This window comes from Triturus cristatus, chromosome 11, assembly GCF_964204655.1.
Source record: "Triturus cristatus chromosome 11, aTriCri1.1, whole genome shotgun sequence".
Classification (NCBI taxonomy): domain Eukaryota; kingdom Metazoa; phylum Chordata; class Amphibia; order Caudata; family Salamandridae; genus Triturus; species Triturus cristatus.
In genome coordinates this window covers 135,409,390-135,434,943 of record NC_140594.1, presented here as the reverse complement: position 1 = coordinate 135,434,943, position 25,554 = coordinate 135,409,390, and the positions used below count along the sequence as shown (strand labels likewise).

General features: G+C 48.3%; 1 protein-coding gene across 2 annotated transcripts in view; it reads left to right on the top strand.

Annotated features, from left to right (window-relative positions):
• BICDL1 (BICD family like cargo adaptor 1) overlaps positions 1–25,554 on the top strand; it is a 337,524-nt gene that overhangs the window by 120,884 nt on the left and 191,086 nt on the right. The window lies entirely within an intron of this gene.

Here is a 25,554-nt window from a genome sequence, read left to right as displayed (position 1 = left end):
ATACAATAATAGAGGGTAGGCCGAGAGGCATGTGGCTTTCAGAAGAAGGACGGCAAGAAAAGGACATTCAACAGGAAGGAGAAAGACGATTCCTCGCCTCAATCCTAGTAAGTTTAAATCTTTATTGTGCTGATTATTAAGCATGACTGCTTGCTGCTGCACCCCTGCAGGTAGCAACCCCCCTGCTCCTGCCTGCTGCACCCCTGCAGGTAGCAACCCCCCTGCTCCTGCCTGCTGCACCCCTGCAGGTAGCAACCCCCCCTGCCCCTGCCTGCTGCACCCCTGCAGTAGCAACTCCCCTGCTCCTGCCTGCTGCACCCCTGCAGGTAGCAACCCCCCCTGCCCCTGCCTGCTGCACCCCTGCAGTAGCAACTCCCCTGCTCCTGCCTGCTGCACCCCTGCAGGTAGCAACCCCCCCTGCCCCTGCCTGCTGCACCCCTGCAGTAGCAACTCCCCTGCTCCTGCCTGCTGCACCCCTGCAGGTAGCAACCCCCCTGCTCCTGCCTGCTGCACCACTGCAGGTAGCAGCCTCTCCCCCTGCTGTTGTACCCCTAAAGGTAGCAGTCACTCTGCCTCCTGTTGTACCCCTGCAGGTTCCGTGCCACATGCTGTACCACTGAAGGTAGCAGTCTCTCGGTCTGCTGCCGAACCCCTGAAGGTAGCAGTCTCTCTGTCTGCTGCCGAACCCCTGCAGATAGCAGTCTCTGTCTGCTGCTGAACCCCTGCAGGTAGCATTCTCTGCTCCAGTAACCCTGCTGGTAGCAGTCTATTTGCTGCTGCACACCTCCAGGGTGCAGCCTGTGCCTGCTGCTGAAACCCTGCAGGTAGCGAGCGGTCTCTCTGTCTGCTTCTGTACACGTGCAGTTAGCAGTCTCTCTCTGCTGCTGTACAACTGCAGGAAGCAGTCTCTCTGCTTGCAGCTCTCTCTCTTACTCTGCTAGTAACAGGTCTCTTCTCACTGCTACTAACACTCAGCAGTCTCTCTGCCAGCAGTTCTGTCTCACAATCCGCAGGAAGCTCGTTCTCTGCCGTCTGCTCTTTTCCATAACCCGCAGGAAGCAGCCTCTTTCGTGCTGCTCGTCTCCGGTGCCTCCTTAATCACAGCACCGTGACTGGAATCTGTCCCAGCCTGGGGTTGTTTCTATGGTGACAGCCATTACCTTGTGCGTGCAATGCGTTAGACTGCCAGCGCAGGTCCGCAATACAGTGACGTCAGATCCGGGGGCGAGTTTCGTCACCAGATCATTGGCGAAGAAAGCTGGACCAGTGGCAGTGTGTGCACGGGAATGTGATCCCACAGGGCCCCCACGGAGCCCAGGAAATCCACGGGTTACGATTTAAGATTGGCGTTCTGGCTCTTGTTCTCCCTACCTCCTTTCTCAATGCAGCAGTTTCTACAGGTGCCCTTTCTTCACGTTTTCACTCCTTCCGCTCTCCCTTACGGTCTTTTCTTTGAGCATTGACGTCTATGGCGCGTCTATGACGTCTATAGCAACTCATGCCAAACATAATTGGGGCAGATTTCCAAACATTTTGAGCTGGATTTGCGTCACAAAAGTGATGCAAAATATTTTTTTTATTTACTTTCTTTTGCATTGGAAAGGGGCATTCCCTGAGTTGTACATGGGCATCCCCGTGCAGCCATACAGGATTTTTGACGCAAAACCCTACTAACAATAGTTGACAGGGGGTTGCTCCAAAAAATAACACCACTTCAAAGCAGGGGTAAAAAAAAGAGAAATGCCGTTATTTATTCCAACTTTTCCCACTTTTCATGTGTGCAGCACTGTACAGCAGGCGCGCAACACCCATTGGACTCAAAGGGCTTGAGCCCAACCCCCGTCGTGTGTGGCAGCCCGGGATGAGACAGCTTCCCGGGCACATACACAGCCGCACCCGAGCACTTCACAGGTCTTTATGAATGAAATGAAATGAAAACAGATTTCTAAAGCGCATGGCTGCCCTTGAGCGTCCCAGCACTAAGTAATACACTGAGCCACTATCCCAGAACATCAGAAGGAACCTACAAAGGGAAAAGAAGGGTCTTAAGTGTTTTGCAGAATTTTATCAGGTTGGATTCATTACGCAGAACCGCTGGTAAGGAATTCCAAAGATGACCCGCGTTAATAGAAAAACGACGTCCACCCGTTTTCACCTTTTTTGCTCTGGGTATCACTACAAGGTTCCCAGCTTCAGAGCGAAGGGCACGGGAGGGTTTATAGGGGCGGATCAAATCTCTAAGAATGGGGGGGCCGGATCCTTGTAGAGTCTTAAACACCATGCAGAGGGATTTGAATTTGATGCGAGATCTAATTGGTAGCCAATGCAGGGCCTCCAAGGCAGGCCAAGCTGAAGAGCTTTTGGCTGTACCAGTAAGCATCCGCGCAGCTGCATTCTGTGCTCTTTGAAGAACATTCAAGGTCGATTCAGGTGCCGCCAGGAAGAGGGCATTGCTATAATCCAGCCTCGAAAGCACCAATCCCTGGATCAGAAGTCTCCTGGAATTATCAGGAAGGAGCGGCAGGATTTTTCGGACTGAGCGAAGCAGCCCGTAACACGTCCCGGCCACTCGCTTGGCTTGAGTAATAAAAGACAGCTCAGGTTCCAGCCATACCCCAAGACTTTTTATAGCGTCCTTGGGGGCCGGAAGGGCTCCCATACTGGCCGGCCACATACATTTGGGCAGTGACGAGCACAAATTGCCAAGAAGCATTAGCTCCGTTTTCGACCCATTCAGTTTAAGCCGGGATTCCGCCATCCATGCCACGATGTTGGTGAGGCAAGCAGCAAACTTCTCCCCCTGACTTTCCGAAAGAGACAGGGAAACAATCAATTGAGTGTCGTCTGCATAGGTTGCCATAGTCACTCCAAAGGGTGCCACCACCTCCTCCAGCGGGGCCATATAGACGTTAAAAAGCGTAGGGCTCAACGAAGAGCCCTGCGGGACTCCACACTGGAGGGGAATAGGCGAAGATCTAAAATCGCCGTCACAAACCTGATAAGAGCGACCACTCAGATATGACTGAAGCCACTGGAAAGCCCGTCCCCCTACTCCAATATTTCCCAGACGGTGGATCAGAATATTATAGTCCACCGTATCGAAAGCTGCGCTTAGATCCAGGAGTACCAGCGCCGCGGAGCCTCCTGAATCTAAGATGCATCTGCCTTCTTCCACCATCGCTAGCAAGGCCGCGTCAGTTCCCTGGCCTGGGCGAAAGCCAGTCTGCGTCCGGCCTAATAGATTGTTGGCTTCCAGGAAGCCGGAGAGCTGGCGATTAACAAACTTCTCCGCGATCTTATTCAGGCCCGGCAGGAGTGATATGGGGCGGTAATTTGCCAGGTCAGTGGGGTCAAGGCCAGGCTTTTTCAAAAGGACCTTGACAATGGCCTGCTTCCAGCTTGGTGGAACAATGCCATGGGTGAAGGAGGCATTCAGAAGATCAATTGCAGGACCAACAATCGGATCCACACATTGTTTGAGGATCCGGATAGGCATAGGATCCAGCGGGGAGCCACTCTTCAGAGCCGACAGCTCTTCACAGAAGGCCTCCCTTGAAATGGGGGAGATTGAATCAAAACCCTTCATGCCTAAAACCCCCTTGGGGGCTGCTGTGCTCATATTACCTAAACTAGGGGGAAGGCTAGCTAGGATATTTTGTATTTTGGTGTCAAAAAACTGAGCCAGCTCATTGCATCTATTGGGATTCTCCACCTGAGAGGGTGGGGGGATGGGAGCCGTAATAAGCTCTTTGAAAATTTTATAGGCTTCCCTTGAAGAATTGCCTGCCTTATTTATTCGCTCCTCAAAGTGGGCGGCCTTGGTGGAGATCCGTGCGGCTTTGTATGCTCTCATAGCTTCTCGATAGTTGTGTTTACTATTGGCGGCCCAGTCCTTCCGCCATTCCCGTTCAAGCCTTTTGCAGTTCTTTCTCATCATCCCCAGCTCCGGGGTGTACCAAGATGACTTGTGGCTGTTAGTTTTGTTTGTACACTTTTTTACGGGCAGAACCGCATCTAACGCGTGGCATAGCCAGTCATGGAAAGCGATATCGGCCTCCAGAGGCCCATGGCCAGGTGGGGGAGTGGACTCGGCGAGGGAACGCAAGAGGCTGTCAGTAGGGAGTTGGGACCAAATCCTCTTGTAGATCGGGGGGGGTCTTCTGAGGCCGGGAACAAGAAGAGTCCAGGCTGACATTGAGCTCCCCTACCACCAGGAAATGGTCCGACCAGGGCAAGGGGAGAGGGGGGCCTGTTTGGAGGTGCGCAATATTTGAAAACACACAATCCAACAGGTGGCCCTTCACATGCGTAGGTTCCAAATTGTGTAAATTCATATTGGCTGTTCTGAGTTCCGATCTAAAGTCATTTATACTCTTATCTTCCTGTAGGTCGAAAATGGAGGTTAAGGTCCCCCAGAAGCATGAAGTAGGGAGAGGATGCCGCTAGGACAGGGACATGATCCAAAATAGAGCTGGCAAATTTTTTAATCGTCCCGGGGGGGGCGATAGACCAATAATCCCGCTAAGGAAAGATTCGGAGAAAGCTGTAAGTGAAAGTGACCACTTTCCGCGTCCAAAATAGGACCTCGGACTACTCTGCAAGAAAACTTGTCCCTATAGATGATGGCTAAACCGCCTCCTTTTCCATGCGGTCTATGGAGGCAGTGAATCAAGAAGCCGGGAGGAAGAGAGTTGACTAAATCAAAATTTGAAAAGTCTGACGTCCATGTTTCCGTGAGATATAAAATATCTAAACGTGTGTCTAGAATCAACTCGGAAATTTGAGTAGAATGCTTTGGTAAAGATCTACAATTAAGTAGTCCTATTTTAAGAGGGTCCTTCACAGAGATTTTGTTACCACACTCCTGGATTCTACGGGGGGACAGTACTCACAGGGTATGGAAGGAACATCAAGTCTAAGTCCCTGTGGGCAATAGCGTGAGTCGGACGGCTTTAGCATGAATAAGTCTGCTATGGAGTATTTAATCAGGTTACCTGTAGAAACCGGCAAGGTCCCTGGCCCTAGGTCCGTTCTGGCCCGGACGGGCCCAGACGGGCTTGCCTCTGGCGCGCCTCCGGCGCGCCATCGGCGCGCCCGCTGCGCCCGCCCGCTGCGCGGACTGGGATTCGTCGCCATTTATGAAGCGCGAGGGGCAGGAAACGCCCTCGCACTAGAGCGCCAACCGAGCAACCGCCTCACCCAAGATGGCAGATGCGTCCGGTCGCGCTAGTTGGCAGTCAAACAAAGCCCCAGGGCCCTCAAAGCGGCTTAAAGATGCCCCTTCGTTCCTCCAAACGTAAGTCACAGCAACACAATAAAAGAAATACAATTTTTAAAAGCAACCATCAAGTATCTAAAAAACGCTCCCAATAATTTTAAAAATAATTTTCAGCTATCTTAAAGTGTTAACAGTTCAGGCAAGACTCCCAGTGAGTGCAGGGGAGCAGCCAGTGTATAGGGAATATTGCATATTTGCATGTTAATGAGGCCTCGCTGTTGTTTCACCCCTTCTAAGAGCCCCTGCAGCTCCACGCTGCCTATTGCTTAAAGATTCAGCCCCCCCCCCCGAAATCTTTTTTTAGCCCCCCCTGAAATTTGGCTCTAGTTGCGCCTCTGCTGTACAGCACACATTTAAAGTGGGAAAAGTTTAAAAATTAGTTTAAGTATAGTACTTTGTACTAGAAGGTTACCCTTCCAGTACAAAACCTATGCTAGACTCACACAGACACCTTTGCACTGTGGTGCAAAGGTATGTGTGTGGCTCAGCAGACCAATTGTGAGCCAGCGCTAGGGAGTGCGCGAGATATTGCCAAATCTTAGGAGATGTGACGCTTTCTTGCTCTCTTCCTGTCACGCAGCGCAGGGACATTGGGTGCTGCGCTGCATTGTGTGACAGTTATGAAAATCTGGGTCATTGTATTCTTTAAGGAGCCCTTATGTTGTCGTTTTCAGCCACTGGTTTAAGACATTGTCAATCACATCTTGGTTCAGCCCACTGGAGTAATTCCATTCCACTTTTGTGGTCTTGTTTAGAGACATCTTTGGTTTTCTGTCACAGACAGCATTTTATTCAATACTTTATTCTTAAATTAGGCTTTGTGCCGTTCTCATGATTTGGTGACTTTCTTGTTGATCTCATCTCCCTGCTTCTCATTGGGTTTGCCTCCATAGCCTTGTGTTTGGCCCACCAATGTAGTTTTTCTGCTTTACCATCGTTTTTTAGGTCTCGCCTGACCCAGTGCATGCGCTGGTCTGGCGAGACTTTTTGAGAGGGCTCCAAAAAGTGCTACCAGGCCAGCCTAGAGCTACAGTGCATGTGCGCGGGTGCGCACGCCACGCTTGACCGCGATTACTTCCACTTTCACGGCCGATTTGATATTTGATCGCGATCACTTTCGCGGCCGCACGGCCGCTTGGCATAGCCAATAGGTCTCGCTTCTGGGACCTTATAAGTATTTAGTTATGCAACTGTTGCATGGCTAAACACTTATAAGGTCCCAAAGGCGAGACCTATTGGCTATGTCAATGCTTGTGATTGAATGAGTTGAATATTGCCACTGCTGACATCAGGAAACTATGTACTAAATGTGTTTACGGTCACACACAGTTTTGCTGTTTATAACTGCAAAAATGTGTTTTTTACTATGTACCAAACCCATGTTAGGAGTTGGTAAAATGTTTCCAACTCATAAATTGGATTTGCAACGCCAAACCGATTTGGCATTTGGAAGGGGTGTGTGAAGGTGTCTCTTCGAAATACTGAATCAGTATGGGATGTATCAATGTTTTGCAACTGAATTCCGGTTGCAAAACATAACAAAGTTACCGAGTCACGAGTTTGGTTGGAAACCCATTCACCCATTCTCGTTGGGATCCCTTCTCCTTTATGAATTTTAAAGTTCGTTGGGGAGTAGGCAGAGGTCCGGGAGACCATTGTCAACTCTGAAAGAAACTCTGAAAGAGCACTTCTTGAAAAAAATGACCCCCCTTTCCTATAAGGGAAATAGGCTCTGTTGCCCAGCAGCTGCCGCATTATTGGATGAAGTCTCGAAAGCATTAACAGAGATAACTGGCTGCACAAATGTCCGCTTGATAGAGGACTCATTGTTGGGGCTATTTAAGCACTCGGCAACTGCAGAAGCCATGAACCGTTTCATAGATCTGGCACTACTAATCATGCGTAGATTTATTTCCATGCATTGGAAAGCTCAGACTTTAACACTTGTTAACCACTGATGTGCGGCACCCCTTAAATGGGGGAGGGTGGAGACAGAAGCATTGAGGCATGAGTAGGTCCGCGGATTGCGCAAGATCTCCATAGTAGCAGATTGGGAGGCGCTAATACAGGGGCCACAGACTTATAAAGAGGACCTAAATAACTGAGCTCCCGTCTAGATCGGCGCTTAGCCGAGACCTCGGAATACTTGGGACAGTGACACAACTCTTCTCCCCTCCTTGCAGCGATTGGATACCCCCATATAATCACACAAATGCTGCTTCCCGTTATGGATACCACATTATTGAATTGTATGCCTCTTGTGCATTGCATGTAGCAATGCTGTAAAAGAAGACAGGAATTTAAGAAATTAATGGAAACATGCCCTGCATTTGGATTAACAAAAATGTCATGGGACCACTGCATGGCTTATAGTTACCCACTATTCACAGTGTTTGTTTGAAAAATCTTGACCAGTGACTCCTGTTAGTAATATGCCACCGGAACACAAGTATAAGATGTGTAAGTATGCACTCTCTATGTAAGAGTATTAATTCTGTGTAAGAGTAATAATGATACTGCTGTGATAACTATGTACATGACACAATGATGAAACTCAATAAAAGTGGTTAAAAAAAATGTAATGTAGCCCCTCCCGTATTCTATTATATTTGACTTTAGAGGATGGGGTCTGCGTGTGGCGGGGTGTTGGCTTTACTTTTGGTGATAAAATATTACTTTTCATTAAAAAAAATGAAGAAATTGACTGAAAAAAACAAAGGTTATAGTGAGGTATGATAAAAGATCTGTTTTTGTTTTAAAAAACCTTAGAACTTCACTGAAAAAAAACAATGGTTAAAGTGATGTTATAGTTATGTGAATATGTCAGTGACAACATTAACATTTTTAACTAAACAAAACCCCACAGAAAATCACCTGTCATAGTTAGCAGAGCCAATGCACTGCTTATGACCTCACATATTACATTACTCATGACATGTTCAATGACACAATTTATGACATCATAGTGTACATGAGTGAGGTAACTACCATATTAGTTTTTAAACTAATTTTGTACAGCCTGTGTCCAGCTTATGGGTGTAAGTGTCTACCAAAGGCTTGTGCTCCTAATTCATCATAGGTGTGTAGAGGTATTGAACACTTTATTAATCTTTGTATTGAAGAGTAACTCTGTGTGCACATGACAGTTGACGACTTGTGTCCAGTATGTTCCACACACGTTTTTTGGTTCTGCAGAAAAAGTTTCCAACAGGGCTATTACCCAGTGCCAACAGATATATTACCCAGTGGCAGTCTCCACTGGGTAGTTATAGTTAGGACCACATGTCCATGTTTCCAAAGAAAAAGCATTTTTTGTATTTTTTATAACTTTGATGCCGTTTGGTGAACATGCACAAAACATTCCCCCAAAAATGTTTTCCCACCTTCCTGGAAAGTTTTGGGGTGATCTGTCGAGAAAAAGAGGGAGTATAAAAATGCTTTTTTCCCTTTCATTTTCCATAGAAAAGTTAAACGCAGCTACAGCCCAAATTGGCTGAACCGAATTATACCAAATTTGGCAGAAAGTTAGATCTTGAGCCAGAAAATGTGCTTTTTGTGATTTGGTGTAAATCCATTCAGTAGTTTTTGAGATATTAAGGCTCAAAAACATTGTATATTCCAGGTCGTGGAGGGTCCTCGGAGCCGACGATCTCAAGATGAGATCTGATTGGCTGCCACCACATCAACAATCAAGTGGTGGCGGCCATCCTATGATTTCAGACTCAATCCCTTGTCTTAGGAAAAAACTAGAAAAAAGATATAATGGGCAGGGAAAGGGGGTCCCAGACGGCCCAAAACATATTGTTTTAAATTTTTGTCACAGCACCCTTCGTAAGTGCACATCATATCTGTGACGTCGGCGGCGCGGAGTCGGGAGCCCACCCTGACTGCGCCTCTCCTTACGGCCCTACACGAACTCGGGAGCTCACCGTCATTGCGTGGTCACTCTAAGGAGGAGCAGACCATCCAGCCACAGCGCAACCTCGGGAGCCCACCAAGGTCACATATGCCCACTGCTGCAGTGCGAGTGGTTACTGCGGTGACGCGCCACCAGGAGCCCACCTTGGGCGTGTGCACCTTCTCCAGTTCAGAGGAGTCCTGTGAAGTGACTTTGTGAGCCTACCCCGGTCGCATACCTTCCCAATGGCTGCCTGCCTGCACATCTGCTGGGTGGTGAGTCGAGCCCCGTATGCCAGCTGTTGCTCCCTCTGGGCCTACACTGGGCCCCGAAGTTTTACAAGAGTACAGCCCCTCTTGGCGGCCATCTTGGAGTCAAGCGCATTATCCAAAAGTCCTTCAGAAACTAAAGGTGGCCATTTTGAAGTCAGGCATCCCTACATTACTGAGCTCTTCTATACATCTGGGGCACTTCTCATCATCCACTACTCTGGTTAGCGACACATGCTCGCATTTCACTTCTTCACCACGTTGACAGCTTTTCAGCGATTCCAGGTCATCACTGTGAATTGTGTTGCCTATCCCTGGTGATTTACTTCCTGAATTCTTTCACCTCCAAGACACTGGTTCTCCTCCTGCCCAACAATCGGTGGTGATCTCGTCTACGTCCATCAATGACATGTTAAACTCTCTGACCTCAAGGTGACACAGTGATCCTCATAGAAGAGGGAAATGCTGGAGTCCCCTAGCTCGTCGTCACAGGCGGGGCACAGACTTGCCATGCAGGCAGTTCCTTTCCTGCGCCCGCCGGAACCTCTGGCATGAATTGGAGGGAGAAGAACTGTGCCATATCTACAAAGAAATGGTGCAATTCTGCTCTCTCCATGCGTTGGCGCTCTCTGTGTAGCATGCGCCAATACAGGTACCCTTGTGCCATAGTACATGGGTGTCTGTGTTGTGTTTAGGATAGTTTTTGTGCAGGAAGAGGTCTCATCCTGCACAAACTCATTTGAGAGTATTTCTTCTACGTATGTGTGTTGCAGAATACAACACCACATGCAAAGAGAAAAAAAAACAGAGAAATTTCCAGTGCGTTATGTCAGCTGCAGAGAGGTGCAGAGTTTTAGTGTAAATCCTTTTCTACAAGTCTTTGTGGATATGGATTTGCGACTAAACCCATGGGTGGATGCTCCTCACCACCCATGCACCACCCATGGAACGTCTCCATGATGCAAAGAAAGGCAAGGCCCTGCATTGCGCTGAGTTGCGTTACTTTGGGTTGCAAACCAAAACGTGATTTGGTTTGTAAATGCCACCAGAAGACTTTGGGGCATATCATCAAGACAATTATCGCCGCTTTAGCGGACGGAAAGCGGTGATAATTGTAACGCGGATCAACACGCTAACAGGCTTTAGCGTGTGTTTCCTTGTATTATCACCCATTTCACTAACGCCTGGCATCTCATCGCTAATGAGATGCAAGGTAGGCATTCCCGACTGGAATTCAGCAAAAATAGTCGCTAACACAGCTCCTCACTATCAACAAGGATATCGCTAACCCGCCTAGTGACATAAAAAGTTGCGTTAACCACGTATATCGCCGGTTTCTAACACCTGCTAATTTTCTGACTTACCTATATGTATCATGGGAGGTGGATTGTGAAGCTAAGTCCACATCTCCATATCAACAATGTTTTCCCTATCGCTGTTTTTTATCGCTGGAAATCCAACGATATTGCCGCTTTTCACCACTATTGCCGGGATTTCTATCGCCTCAGCGATGCACGTTGTTAATAGTGCGCTAACCGGGCGATAGACGGCGATAGAAATGTTCACGCTACACGCGGCCAGCGATAATTATCGCTGCCGCTTGATGATATGCCCCTTTGTGTGGTTCTGCTTAAAAAAAATAACGTAAACCTGACACAAACTTTTTATAAATCTGGGCCCAAGTTCAGAACAGAAGCCCCTTCAGAGGCCCCTCTGCAGTAATGCAATATTCCCACATTTCTTGTAATTCCCAATTCTGGTTGAAACATTGTCCCCTGCGTAGTGAGGAATTACACAGACTGTGATGGGGGCCATAGTGTGGGGGCGCCGCAACGACCCCGCATTGATGTCTGTTCTTTTGTGCTTCTTGCCTTTAACAGTTCAGGTCTTTCTGCTCCAATCTCAACAAGTGGATTGTGGACCTTGTAGTTATATGTTTTGCTGTTCAACTACAATCTAACTGCATGCAAACACAGGAGCATTAGGGCAATAGAGTCCATATTTGAACATTCCAAGGGTGAAAGCCGTGGTCTGTTCACCCTCTCATTTGTCACAGGATGCCAACCCACTGACCACACCGCGAGGTGGCAAAGTGCCCAACAGCAGCGAGGTGAGCCTCTTAAAATGTTGCCACACTTAAGAAATCACATTTCAATCCTGTCTGCCCAAATACACCACACTAAGCGTGATTCCTTCAAGGGGCACATTAAGTCTATTGTAAGCAGCCACCTTGGTGCACCCCCACAGGGTGTGCACGCAGCACCAGACTGCATAAATAAGGCCTGTAAATGGCTCTTTTGCTAAATGAGGAGGGAATCCTAAACAGCAAAATCTAATTTTGCCTGGAACTGTGAAAATTCCTTGCACTTAGCCATTAAAATCACGTGTATTTCTTCTACCATCCCATAGAACCCCTGGGGACTACAGAGGTGTAGGCCAGGGAGTAAAAGAATGTGTTGTGGACGTGGGTGACAGCCTGTGAGTGGCTGGCAGGCAAAAGATGCTTAGAGAGCAGTAAGAAAGGGTCCTCCTGGCCTGTAGTGTAGGTACTGTGTGAGATTAGGTTTAATCCCAGCGTTATTACACTGGTGGCCATAACAACAGCCTCACAGGGAGCTGAGGAACGAAAAGCACAACGTGCTATTTATGGCAACAGGTGATCAGTGCATGCTTAGTCCATGTTCAGCACATAAACCTCAAACCAGCAGACGTGTTAGCCATACACACGTGTGCTCACACCAGTGTCCCTACAGAACAAGTTGTAGGGGCAGAAGGAAGAATCCACAAAGGTTTTAACAAGCGTAAACCAGTTTTACACAGCTGAAGAAGTTGTAATGTATGTGTGCATAAATAGAAGGTGATTCAAAATAACAAGTTTGCAATGTACGCGTGTGAACTTTTTCGTATAGGTATTGTATGCTGTACATACATGCATTACACGTATGTGCATTTTGACAGAGATTAGAAAAGTGGTGTCTTCTGGGGAGCATCAGAGGAGTGACCGTGGAAATACAAAGCAAAATAGGTGAAGTCCACAAGGGCGTTCCAAGGTCAGTGCTCACAACGCCTGGGGATTGCACCTCCCACATCTACCTGAGGATGTAACATACATGTACGCACACATGGTTCAGGGATCAGCAGCCTAGGCGCAGACAGTAAGCAAGAGTGCACCTATTTTGTAAAAAGAGAGTTGTAGGAAAGACATATACTAAACATGTCCCCACAGATAACAAGCATTTGCAATGCAACAGTCTTGCCTTTAGGATCTTAAAAGCATTTAGCCATGCAGCACATTATCCTGGGTGTTAAATTAACTCTTCTCATTTAGCCTTACACAACTGCTATAACCGGATGAAATGAGCATTTGTTCTCAGTGGGGCACCATGGAAAGGGGTTGAGGTAACTGTTAGTCCCAAACAATAAAGTTTAACAAAAACCAATATACATTGACAAAGCTAATGCATTGACAAAGTCAAAAGGCTGGCAGCATAAGTCAGACCAGCTAGCTTTGCAAATGCTTGAGTTACTTTTTCAGGGACGTGGAGCAGCAGAGGAATGTGGAGGTAAAGAACAGTGTGGTATGAAACTGAAACTGATCATGAGCAATAGCTAGACTGAAACAGAAGCGTGTTCTGTACTCGAGGAAGACACAAACCGAACTTGAAATATGATCTGCAAAACAAATATGATCTGCGAAACTTGTTATGGTTGGAGAGCAGGCTAACCTTCGCTGAAATGTCAAGGTTGAACTAGCACTGGCAACGACATTAGGTCTGGCTTTAACACCTCCAGAGTTTTCTGTTTGTATGGATTTAAGTCATCTATATGCATGAGCGGCTTGAACTCCAAGCCATACGAGAAACTGCACAATTTAAATAATGTTCTAACCTGTAAACACTCTTACATTTTGCACATGGGGTCATGGAACCCATTCTACAAACTTCAGAATTAAAACTTTAACTGGTAGCTCTGTACAGTACAGCACCCCAAGCATTCTGAAATCTAAGCAGCTTGTTATGAGTGACGCGGTAATTGCGAGCTTATACCACTAAATATCGCACATGGAGGTCTTTGCTGAGTGTGTTATTAAGTCACAGAGTAAGTGCTAATTCAAATATGCGCGTAAATCTTCTGCCGTCAATTCTGTGTTGGGTGATACCACAGAGGAATAATGTGCGATGAGCACAGCTGTTCCAAGTTACACCAATGCGTCAGTGGGGTAACAAAATCTTAGCCACCACCCCTCCCCCCCATGGACTGTAATGGGGCCCTCTACAATCATCTGGCCTTGTGCTGTTTTCAAACACCTTGCCCTTGCAAGGAAACCAGTGTGTTCTGTAGGCAGGGAGACATCACCGCGTATGAAAAAACATTTCAGATGTTGTTGATTCACAAAATTGGAGTTCCAGAAGTAAAAATCATTGGTGATATGGAGAGATCCCAGGGCACAGACATAGCATCATAAGCATATCAAAGATAACAGTGAGCAAAAATGCTGCCGATGTGCTATTGAAAAGTCAATTCGCAGCGCACCAATGGATGTTGTAACTGGTATTTTATCTTTCATATTTGTCAATTCCATCATATTCCTAGTCTATGTTTCAATCAATCAATCAACTTTACTCTGAGGCATAATATGCGGGGCAAGATTGCGTCCAAGTGAATCCACCGCTCTAACCTCTCCCGCAGCCAGTCCACAACTTACAAAACATGTGAGGATTTTCGGAGCAGGCGTTTTGGGTCACGGCTGCCTCAGCGGACCGGCGGCACTGGCTGATTGATCGGAGGCTGACTCTTTTGCATCCGGTCTCTCAGCAGGGGTGTCCTTTGACTGCAATGATGGGGCGCAGTGGCAAAGGTGCTAAACAATGGGCTGCCCTCCCGGTTCCTTCTTTATCAACGATAACTGGCCAGCCTCCCCCACAGCTTGAGAAAGTGATAGGGAGTCGGACCAGTGGCACAGCGCGCTAAACGTAAACAAAGCACGTTGTGATTTACACGAGTCCTATTGCATTGAAGACACAAACAGCACCGGCTAGATTTTCTGGCTGCTTAGAAAGTGAAAGCGCGCACGGCGCGCTAAACGTAAACAAAGCAGGTCGTGATTTACATGAGTCCTAGTGCATTGAAGACACAAAAAGACATGAACGGGAGTGGGGGGCGGGGTCGAGAAGTCACAGACTGAGGGACGGAGGGACGGAGGGGGCGGGGAGGGGGCTGGAGGGAGTGAGACAGGGAAGAAAATAGTGTTAGGAGTAAAGGGGCCAGTAGATGTGGAAGGATACAAATGATGCCTGAGGAGGGACTAACAAGCCTCAAACCAATTGGAAGGCAGCATTCAAGACAGAAGCCAATGGGCAGAGAGTGGGTGGAGCTTCTACAAAGCTTCCACACTACAGTGTATACTGCATGCCTCGCATAGCGATGGCAGCGCATTCGTGCTGCATCATGAGGCGAGACCTAAAAGAAACTAGTGTTAGGAGTAAAGGGGCCAGTAGCCGTGGAAGGATACAAATGATGACTGAAGAGGGACTAACAAGCCTCAAACCAATCGGAAGGCAGCATTTAAGACAAAAGCCAATGGGCAGAGAGTGGGCGGAGCTTCCACAAAGTTTCCACACTACAGTGTATACTGCATGCCTTACAAAGCGATGGCAGCACATTCGTGCTGCATCGCTAGGCGAGACCTAAAAAATACTATAAAAACAAACGAAAGATAATTCTCATATTTCCTAACTCTGGATTTATGACGTGCATGCAGTGGTGCGCCACCTTAATTTGGATTTCAAAATATCAGACTACCAGAGTATTGTGGGCAGATACTGGGGACCAAAATATCAACTGGGGGCGTATATATAGGGAAGTGTAGGTTTACATCACTGACCCCCACATATCAATCAATCAATCAATCATAGCATTTGTAAAGCGCACTACATACCCGTGAGGGTCTCAAGGCGCTAGGTGGGGATGCTGCTACTGTTCGAAGAGCCAGGTCTTGAGGAGTCTCCTGAAGGATAGAAGGTCTTCGGTCTGCCGTAGGTGGATGGGGAGGGTGTTCCACGTCTTGGCGGCAAGGTGGGAGAATGATCTGCCGTCGGCGGTCACTCTTCGGATGCAGGGGTTGGTGGCGAGGGCATGGTCTGCGGAGCGGAGCAGGCGGGCAGGGGTGTAGAGTCTGAGTCGGCTGTTGAGGTACGCTGGTCCGGTGTCGTGGAGTGCCTTGTGTGCGTGGGTGAGGAGCTTGAAAGTTATCCTCTTGTTGATGGGGAGCCAGTGCAGGTCTTTCAGGTGGGGTGTGATGTGGCTGCGGCGGGGGATGTACAGGATCAGGCGAGCGGAGAAGTTCTGGATGCGTTGGAGTCGTTTCAGGAGTTTGGCCGGGGCTCCTGCGTAGAGTGAGTTGCCGTAGTCCAGTCTGCTGCTGATGAGGGCCTGGGTGACCGTCCTTCTAGTTTCGGTGAGGATCCACTTGAAGATCCTGCGAAGCATGCGGAGGGTGTTGAAGCAGGAGGAGGAGACGGCAGTGATCTGCTTTGTCATGGAGAGTGTGGAGTCGAGGTTGACCCCTAGGTTTCGTGCATGGTTGGTGGGTGTAGGGGGTGCTCCTAGTGCCGTCGGCCACCAGGAGTTGTCCCAGGCCGAGGAGGTGGAGCCGAGGATGAGGACCTCCGTCTTGTCCGAGTTCAGCTTCAGTCGGCTGTTCTTCATCCAGTCGGCGACGGCTTTCCTTCCATCGTGGAGGTTGGTTTTGGCGGGGTGGGGGTCCTTGGTGAGAGAGAGTATCAGCTTGGTGTCATCGGCGTAGGAGATGATGTTTAGGTCGTGCAGTCAGGCAACGTGGGTGAGTGGTGCCATGCAGACGTTGAATAATGTTGGGCTGAAAGATGAGCCTTGGGGTACGCCGCAGATGATCTCGGTGGCTTTGGAACGGAAGGGGGGCAGGCGGACGCTCTGGGTTCCTCCGGAGAGGAAGGAGGTGGCCTTCTCTTGGATTCCGCGTCGTGGAGGCGTGCTGTTAGTGTGCGGTGACAGACTGTGTCGAAGGCGGCTGACAGGTCCAGGAGGATCAGGGCCGCGGTTTCTCCGTTGTCGAGCATGATCCTGATGTCGTCGGTGGCGGCGATGAGGGCAGTTTCGGTGCTGTGGTTGCTGCGGAACCCTGACTGGGATGGGTGCAGGATGTTATTCTCTTCGAGGTAGCTGGTCAGTTGTTTGTTGACGGCCTTTTCGATGACCTTCGCCGGGAACAGGAGCAGGGAGATGGGTTGGAAGTTTTTGCGGTCCTTGGGGTCTGCCTTGGGTTTCTTTAGTAAGGCGTTGATCTCTGCGTGCTGCCAGCTCTCCAGGAAGGTCGCTGTCTCGAAGGAGATGTTGATGGTTTTCTGAAGGTGGGGTGCGATGGTCCTACTGGCTTTGTTGAAAATGTGGTGTGGGCAGGGGTCTTCCGGGGATCCGGAGTGGATCGTGTTCATGATCTTGATGGTGTTGTCGTCGTTGGTGTTGGTCCAGGTGAGCAGGCGGTTGGTGCGGGTGGTGGTCGTGGGAGTGGGGGTGTCGGCTGTTGTCGGGGTGGTGACGGCATCAAAGCTGTTGTGGGTGTCTGCGATCTTGCGGTGGAAGAAGGTGGCCAGCGAGTCGCACAGTTCTTGTGACGGTGGGATGTCATTGGTGTTGGAGCTGGGGTTGGCGAGTTCCTTCACGATGCTGAAGAGCTCTTTGCTGTTGTGTGCGTTGTTGTCGAGGCGGTCTCTGAAGGCGGACCTTTTGGCGGATCTGATGAGTTGGTGATGTCGGCGGGTGGCGTTCCTGTGGGCTGTGTAGATGGGGTCAAACGTGTGGCCGGCGAAGTGTGTGGGTGCTGTGACAAGTTGTCTGAGTCCGAGGTTGCCGAGTTTGTCGATCAGGTGGTGTTGGGGTCGGTGTGGATCTGGAAGTGCAGGTGTTCGGCAGTGCTGAGGGTGTCGTTGGCGTGTGTCGAGATTTTGAGAGTGTTCCTGTGGACGATGGCGATTCCTCCTCCTGTTCCGTTGGTGCGGTCCTTGCGGGTGATCTTGTAGCCTTCCGGGATGGCTATGGCGATGTCGGGTGCCGAGGAGGGGGTCAGCTAGGTTTCCGTCAGGAAGGCGACGTCTGGGGAGGTGGAGTCGAGTAGGTCCCAGAGTTCGATGGCGTGTTTGCGGGCGGAGCGGGTGTTGAGTAGGATACATCTGAGGAAGTTGGTTTCCATGTTGGGCGGGTTGGCGGGCCGGATGCTGGTGAAGCTGCAGTTCCGGCAGGAGAAGGGTCCTTGGGTGCGCTTCGGGACGGCCAGGCAGCAGGTGCGATATCGCCCGGCGTTGAGTGCGTGAGGGTGCTGGAGTCGTAGCGGAGGCGGGTGTCGTGGTGTGTGCGGGGGCAAGGGTTCCTGGCACTGGGCACGGTCCAGGCACGGACGGGCGCAGACGGGCATGCCATAGGCGCGCCTTCGTCTCGCCAGCGGCGCACGTCCGCTGTGCGACTGCGCAGCGTTCAGCATATATGGGGAGGTGGGTGGGAGGAGCAGCTGGGAGGCGGGAGGCGGGATCAGCGAATGGGCAGTGGGCAGTCAAGGGGTGCGGGGCCGCAGGGTGCACAGTGGCAGGGGAGACGAGGGCCCAGAAAGCAAAATGGGGCACAGAAAGGGGAAAAACAGTGGTACCTAAGGCAAAAATCGGGGCACAGAAGGGGGAAAAACAGTGGTACAGAAGGCAAAAATCGGGGCACAGAAGAGGGAAAAGCAATGGTACAGAAGGCAAAAATCGGGGCACAGAAACGGAGGAAGCACACTTACGGGCGAGATCTTAGCAGCGGCAGCTGGGGCAGGGGCACACATGTAGAGCTGTGCGGAGGGGGTGCGACCTACCAGGAGGGTCAGGGGTCGCTCTCCTCACCGCGCAGCGTCTGGCATATATGGGGAGGTGGGAGGGAGGAGCAGCTGGGAGGCGGGATCAGCGAATGGGCAGTGGGCAGTCAGTGGGGGCGGGCCGCAGGGTGCACAGCGGCAGGGGAGACGAGGGCACAGAAAGCAAAATGGGGCACAGAAGGGGGAAAAACAGTGGTACAGAAGGCAAAGATCGGGGCACAGAAGGGAGAAAACCAGTGGTACAGAAGGCAAAAATCGGGGCACAGAAGGGGGAAAAACAGTGGTACAGAAGGCAAAAATTGGGGCACAGAAGGGGGAAAAACAGTGGTACAGAAGGCAAAAATCAGGGCACAGAAGGGGGAAAAACAGCGGTACAGAAGGCAAAAATCGGGGCACAAGAGCGGAGGAAGCACACTTACGGGAGAGATCTTAGCAGCGGCAGCTGGGGCAGGGACATATGTGTACCTTGACGATATGTATAGCTTCAAGATGGCTAGATATGATGTTAAGAATAGTAAATCTCCAGGTACCTATATGCACTTACTTTCTCAATATTTTGCTCCTCTATACTTTGGCCACAATATTTTAGCAGCGCGATGTTTCTGTTGTCAATATTACGATATACAATCACATGCGTTGTGTGCATTATGCACAAACAAGTTTGGACAAATAGGTATTGGCGAAGAATTTATGGGAATGACCTATAGTTAATTCATTTAAATTTATTGCAGACTTGCAGTCATGTATTCTCACAGTTCATAAACTTAGAAATAATTTTTTTTTTCGAATGGTCCAATCTCCCCATTGGACCTTCCGTGAACCAACTTCCAATCACGGGCGGTGTTCCCACCAGAAACCCCAATCCTGTGTGGAAATTAATACCGTTTCTTTGAACAATTTTTATCTGAAGGGATTTTAGAACAGGGTGCTAATGCAGATTTTTCTTTATTTTAATACGTTTGTACAGTATTCTTGATGCATTTCGCAGATGAAATCCCTACATTAGGACAATAATTTCACAATCTCTGACCAGATAACCAGGCAATATGTGAAACTCAAAATCACCAGGATTGCATTGTCATTCCGGGGATTACTCTCCCAAACTGGGTGACCAAAAGATATAAAACATTAGTATTTTATTTACAAGTGACAAGTGGATTGTACCTGAATGCCCAATTTGTTTTAAACTATGCACACCAGTAAATGGCACATTCCATACTTTAAATGCCTAAATTTAAATATTTTTTAATTTTCTCCAGTGTTTATTAGAACATCTTCTTGATATAAAAAAAGAAGACACAGGCACGTCTGTGGGTAAGAAACGATTAACACATTTTAGGATCTATTTGATTTAGGAGAGATGGCAAGGGATTGAAACGAGTAATATTGCTCATATTTCATTCTTAACAATTGTTTAAATTAGAGATAAACAAATGGTTTTTCTCCTGCAGAGTTTGGGAAGGTGCCAATTTCTTCTGTTAGAAAAGGTTGGGCCCTTGCCCAACAAAGGTTTTCTTCTGCTTTGCAAGATTTCTTTCGGTTTATAGTGACTAAGGGGCATATCAGCAACACCCGGCGATAATTATCGCTAAGCGCACTTAGCGCTAGGATAATTATCGCCGGGTAACGTGGATTTTTATCGCTGAGATAGCGTGCTATTAGCAACGCTCATCTCAAAAGCGATAAAAATCCTAGCGCTAACTGCCTAACGTGATATGGAAAACCAGCGATAATCCCACGAAGTTTGGCAATAGCTTGATGATAGGGCCTCACATACTTAGCCATGATATCCACCTTCTATAGGATATCATGTCGAAGTCAGTCCTGAAGCAGGCGTAAGGAAAGTAGCGATAACAGGGGTTATCGCTACTTTTCCTGCATGCTTCATAGCGTGGGGCTTGATGATAGGAGAAATGTCGCTTAGTGACACTTCTCCAGTCATGTCAGGTCAGAAACGCCCACTTTGCATCTCATTAGAGATGCAAAGCTGGGCGCTAAGAATCCGGGCGCTAATGCAAGGTTTCACGCGATAGCGGGACCTTGCTAATTAGGCGACAAAATTATCCCCGCTTTTCGCCTGAAAATGGACGCAAAAGCGGCGATAATTTTTTATCGCCTCGTTGCAGATATGGCGCATAGTTTTCATTAGAATCAAAAGCAGCGAAGATGAAAAAATGCGTGCCAACATCTGTCTCTACAAATGCAACTTTTACAAAGATATTCTATACACTGTGGCATGTGAGGGCGACAACACTTATTTCTGCAAGGATATTTTATGCAGAAGACGTCTTTGCAAATAAATTGTCACGATTTGTGCACATAAGTGGTATAGCCAAAAGAGAATCTTTGCAACCATTGTAAAGTTGCAAGGTTTCCTTGTAACATTGAAAAGGCTGCAAAACTTCTTCACACACCCTTAGTTTTAATTTGCAAAATGGTTTTGTGAATGAGTGGTTTTACTAAAATGTTTTCCTGTTTCACACTTTTAACTTAGTGCCAGTGCTTAATTTGTGCCAGTGATTTCCAGTGCTCGGCACTGGCGCTTGATTGTCAGCACCAGCTCTATTGACAGTTCACCACATGGTGTGGCTGTCTTTTTAATTTCGAGAGGAGCTCAACAACCGTGTATATTGAGTCAATATACATTGAAAATGAATAATACCATCCTCTCATGCCATTATTACAGCTTTGTGTGGCCTGAAATAGTCTGAATTGTCACAGATGCAGGAGTGCGATGGTTAGGTGTAATGTTGGTACTGCCATTGACAGCGCTGGCAGGGCATGGGTGGTGCAGGCGTCCAAGAAGGATCCTGGCACTTAATTGTTTTACAAATTAAGTACTGCATAGAGCATTACCTGTTCTTGAATTGGACAGTTCAAAGGTCAACACTGTACAACAATGATACTTCTGTCATTTGAATGGTCCGTTTGTGTATCTGAAGTGTAACATTTGGAGTACGTACTCACAAAACGTTACAAGGTGTGGGGAAGGAGATGGGACAGATGCGGAGTGTAACAGAAAGTGCTGGCATTACATGGTCAGAGGCAACATATTCTCTTTTTTTTTGTCTGCCTTGCTAAGTACCGAGCCTGTATTTATGTATGTCGCTTTTATAATTATTATTGAACTCGCCATGTTTGTAAATGTTGCTGCAGTAATTATTGTTACTAGGATTGTTACGATTTAACCAATTGTACGCTCTATTATTTTGTTTAACTAGCATAATTGTTACCATAATTAATGTCAAGGACGACTGGAGGGCAGGGACGTTTGCAGTTCCCCCTCCCCTAAATACTTTTGCAATGCTGAATGCAACTCTCTCTCTCTCTTCCCCTCTCTCTCTCTCTCCTCCCCGCTTCTCTCTCTCTCTCTCTCCTCCCCGCTTCTCTCTCTCTCTCTCTCCCCTCCCCGCTTCTCTCTCTCTCTTCCCCTGTCTCTCTCTCTCCTTCCCGCTTCTCTCTCTCTCTCTCTCTCCCTCTTCCCCTCTCTCTCTCCTCCCCGCTTCTCTCTCTCTCTCTCTCTCTTCCCCTCTCTCGCTCTCCTTCCCGCTTCTCTCTCTCTCTCTCTCTCTCTCTTCCCCTCTCTCTCTCCTCCCCGCTTCTCTCTCTCTCTCTCTCCCTCTTCCCCTCTCTCTCTCCCCTCCCCACTTCTCTTTCTCTCTCTCTTCCCGTCTCTCTCTCCTCCCCGCTTCTCTCTCTCTCTCTTTCCCTCTCTCTCTCTCTCTCACTTCCCCTCTCTCTCTCTCCTCCCCGCTTCGCTCTCACTCTCTCTTTCCCTCTGTGTTCACTGCTTGCTACTGATGCAATTTGCATATTGCTCCTCCCAACCTGTCCTGGTGTCACAACGGGCCTTGCTGGTCCATCCTAGAGCCAAGCGCCTATTTTATGCACCTGCAAAGCATAAAGTGAATTCATTATACTCGATGTTACTGTTTTTTTGGAGACAGCACAGCTCAGAAACAGAAAGAGGCAAACGTTGTTTTCTGTTTCCAAACTCTACTATCTGAAAACTAAGCTTGACCTCAGTGAAGTGTCGGGTTAAATGAGTTTGGATCACAGACTTCAAGGGGCATATTTATGAGCCCCCTGCGCTGCCAGAGTATCACTTTTTGTGGCGTTCTGGTGACGCAAACCACAAATTCATATCTATGAGACCACGCAAAGGCACCATGTTCTCATAGAAATGGAGTAAGGCAAGACTGCGCAAATCACTGCGTTGCCTTACTCTGCGCACGAGAGGCATTCCATGGGCGTTGCAGTGGGTTTCCCATGCAACACCCATGGATTTTCACACTTCCCCAGATTTACAAGATCATGTAAACCTGGGGAAGCACCAAAACCCTACTCCTTCCGAGTTGAGGCGTAACGAGAAGAAATATCTTTACTCCTCCTTGTTTGTTCCTCTTTCTATGTGTGCTGCATTCATAGAAAGAGGTAACCACCTCTTAGGATTGTTTCTGTGCAGGAAGCGACCCCTTCCTGCACAAAAACAATCCTGCCCAAACACAGGCACCCTTGCACCATGGTGCAAGAGTGCCTGCTTTGGTGGTACGCTGCCGAAACGGTGCCAGCACAGGGGGAAAGGAGAGGAATGCGCTGTATTGCATAAATACAGTGCATTCCTGTCCTTTCACTTTGGCGTTGGGCAGCGCAGCAAGGTGAGGGCCTGCAAGTGCATAAAACGAGCGCTAGGGTCTGTCAGCAAGCCCATTATATTATGGCTTTAAACTGTTCGAACTCCTGATTTCTTGCATGAGCAGCTAATCCAGTTCAGGCTTTATTGTGCATTCTGCTCCATGTGGTCCTGTTTGTGCTTCCGCAAACTCCATGAGCGGATTGTCGGACACGTACCTCTTTGTCCACTGTCACCGTGAGGGTCGAAAGGTGTGCACCACACATCCCCGAACCCCTAGACTAGCATGGACAATGTATAAGCTGCCAATGTCGGATGCATGATGCACACAAGCCCATCAGACGTGGGCTGTTCATGGTCTGGAGCACTGATGCGCAGTGTACATTGCAGGGGGGCCCCTTAAACTTTCGTTACGCCACTGATGCGCACCCCCTTGTAGAGAGGAGAGGCATAGAAATGCTTCCTACAAACCTGCTAGCCGAGTGCTGCCTGTCAGCTTTCAGACACCACTGACAGGCCTGGAGTCACACAGGCAGTGTAAACTAATGCTTTAGTTACCATGTGTGCAGAGCCGAGAGCCGAAGAGGAGCAGAAGGGAGCGCTGGGAAGGCTGTGAAAGTGCGTATCTATGTCTATATGAATGTTTAATGCACCTCTAGTCCCCAGGGAAATTACAGGCCCTGCAGGTAGTTATTTTTAAAGAATTCTGGAAACAGGTGTCATGATAGTGCCTTTGGCACTGGAAAAGGTGTGGCGCAGCGGCCATGGCGACTGACTCTGGAACCCGAAGGCTCACGGTTCGATCACCAGCAGCAGATCAGCCCAGCAACATGTGACTCTGGGCAATAGCTCGCTTAATCTTCCCAACGGCCCCCAGCGCCTTGACACCTTTGGGTAATTGTTTGCGCTTTACAAATACTGGACATTTACAAAAATCATAGTAATTCGTAAAATTTTGTGGCCGTCCATAGCATGTTGGTGCCCACTGCTGGTAAAATGCAGGCACTGGCAGAATGGTGGTAATTATTGGCATATTGGGGGCATCTGTGGCATGATGGCACCCACCCATAACAGAGTATTGGACCTTGGAAAGTCTGGCCATTCTTCACATATTGTGAGTATGTATCTGATGATGGTGCCCACACCACATAAAATACTGCCCCTGGTGAAGTGTTGATAATGTATGGCATATTGTGGGCATCTCTGGCAGGATCATGCCCACACTTAGTACGAATGACCCTGGAATACTGGTGGTAGGATCTGACACATTGTGGGCATCTATGGCATGGCAGTCCCCATGGAATGATGATGTCATCTCTGGTGTGATGCTGGCCCTTGCATAATGTTGATAATTCTCTGTGAATTGTGGGCATCCATAGAACGATGGCCCCCAGGGTGGAATTTTAGCCCGGGCACAATGACGGTCATTTATGCCATGTAGTAAGCATCAGTGGCATGATGGTTTAATGAAGGCCCTGGCTTATTGGTGAAAAGCCCTGGCATATTTTGGTCGTCCATGATATGGTGCCCGCCCCTGGTACAATGCTATCCCTGCCCCAATGTTGGGTATTTCTGGTATATTGTGGTTCTCCAAAGCGTGGTGATGTCCACCCCTGAAGTAATGCCCGCTGTGGCAAATGGTGGTCATTTCTGGACTGCAGTGCACATCCAGGACACAGCGATGCAAACCCATCCTATGATGCTGTCCCTCGGATATTAGTTATGACTCTTGCCACATTGTGCACATCCATGACATGGAAGTGTAATACATGGTCATGCAAGGCACAGCCCATCCATGTTTTGCAGTAGAACATGATGAAAATGGCAAACTGATGTTTGGGCACCGAATCAGTACTTAGTAAAAATGAAACCCTGGCATTTCAGGGCACAATTTGTTTTAAAAATAATGCATATGAGAAGCTTTTGTTTGGGATACTGTTTTTTATTCCCCAAAATAAAAAAACGTATATTTATTAGCAAAATCTGCATATTTTCATGAACCAGCAAGCAGGTGTTTTGGGGAGAAATGCATTGTATTGTATTACCAAATATGTATATATATATTAGAGCTTATAGTTGAGTGCTAATGACTATTGCTGTCTAAACTCCTAGGGAAATTTTCACCAAAATGGTGGCGCAGGGCAGCGCAGCAGGTTAACCTTGCTGCGCTGCTCTGCATCACAGACAAAGGGCATGAATGCGCTGTATTTATCCAAGGCAGTGCAATCCTGTCCTTTCCCCCTGCGCTAGCGCTGTTTTGGCAGTCTAGCGCCAACGCAGGTACCTATGGTGCAAGGGAGCCTGTGTTACAGGCAGAATGGGTTTTGCGCAGGAATGGGCACCTTCCTGCACAAAATCAGTCCTGTAAGGCCTCCGTAAAGTGGGTGATGGAACGTCTGTACAGTCTTATAAATGTGTCTAGTTCTGCTGGTACTGTCTAAGACCACAAATGTAATTTTGTTTCCGCGCTGCTCCTTCCTCAGAAAATTCAGTCATAACATATGATAGAAAATCGAATTGACACTGAGACACAATGGAACATGATATGAAGTGAAATGTAGAAGTGTAGATCTGTGCTATAAAATGATCGCCAGG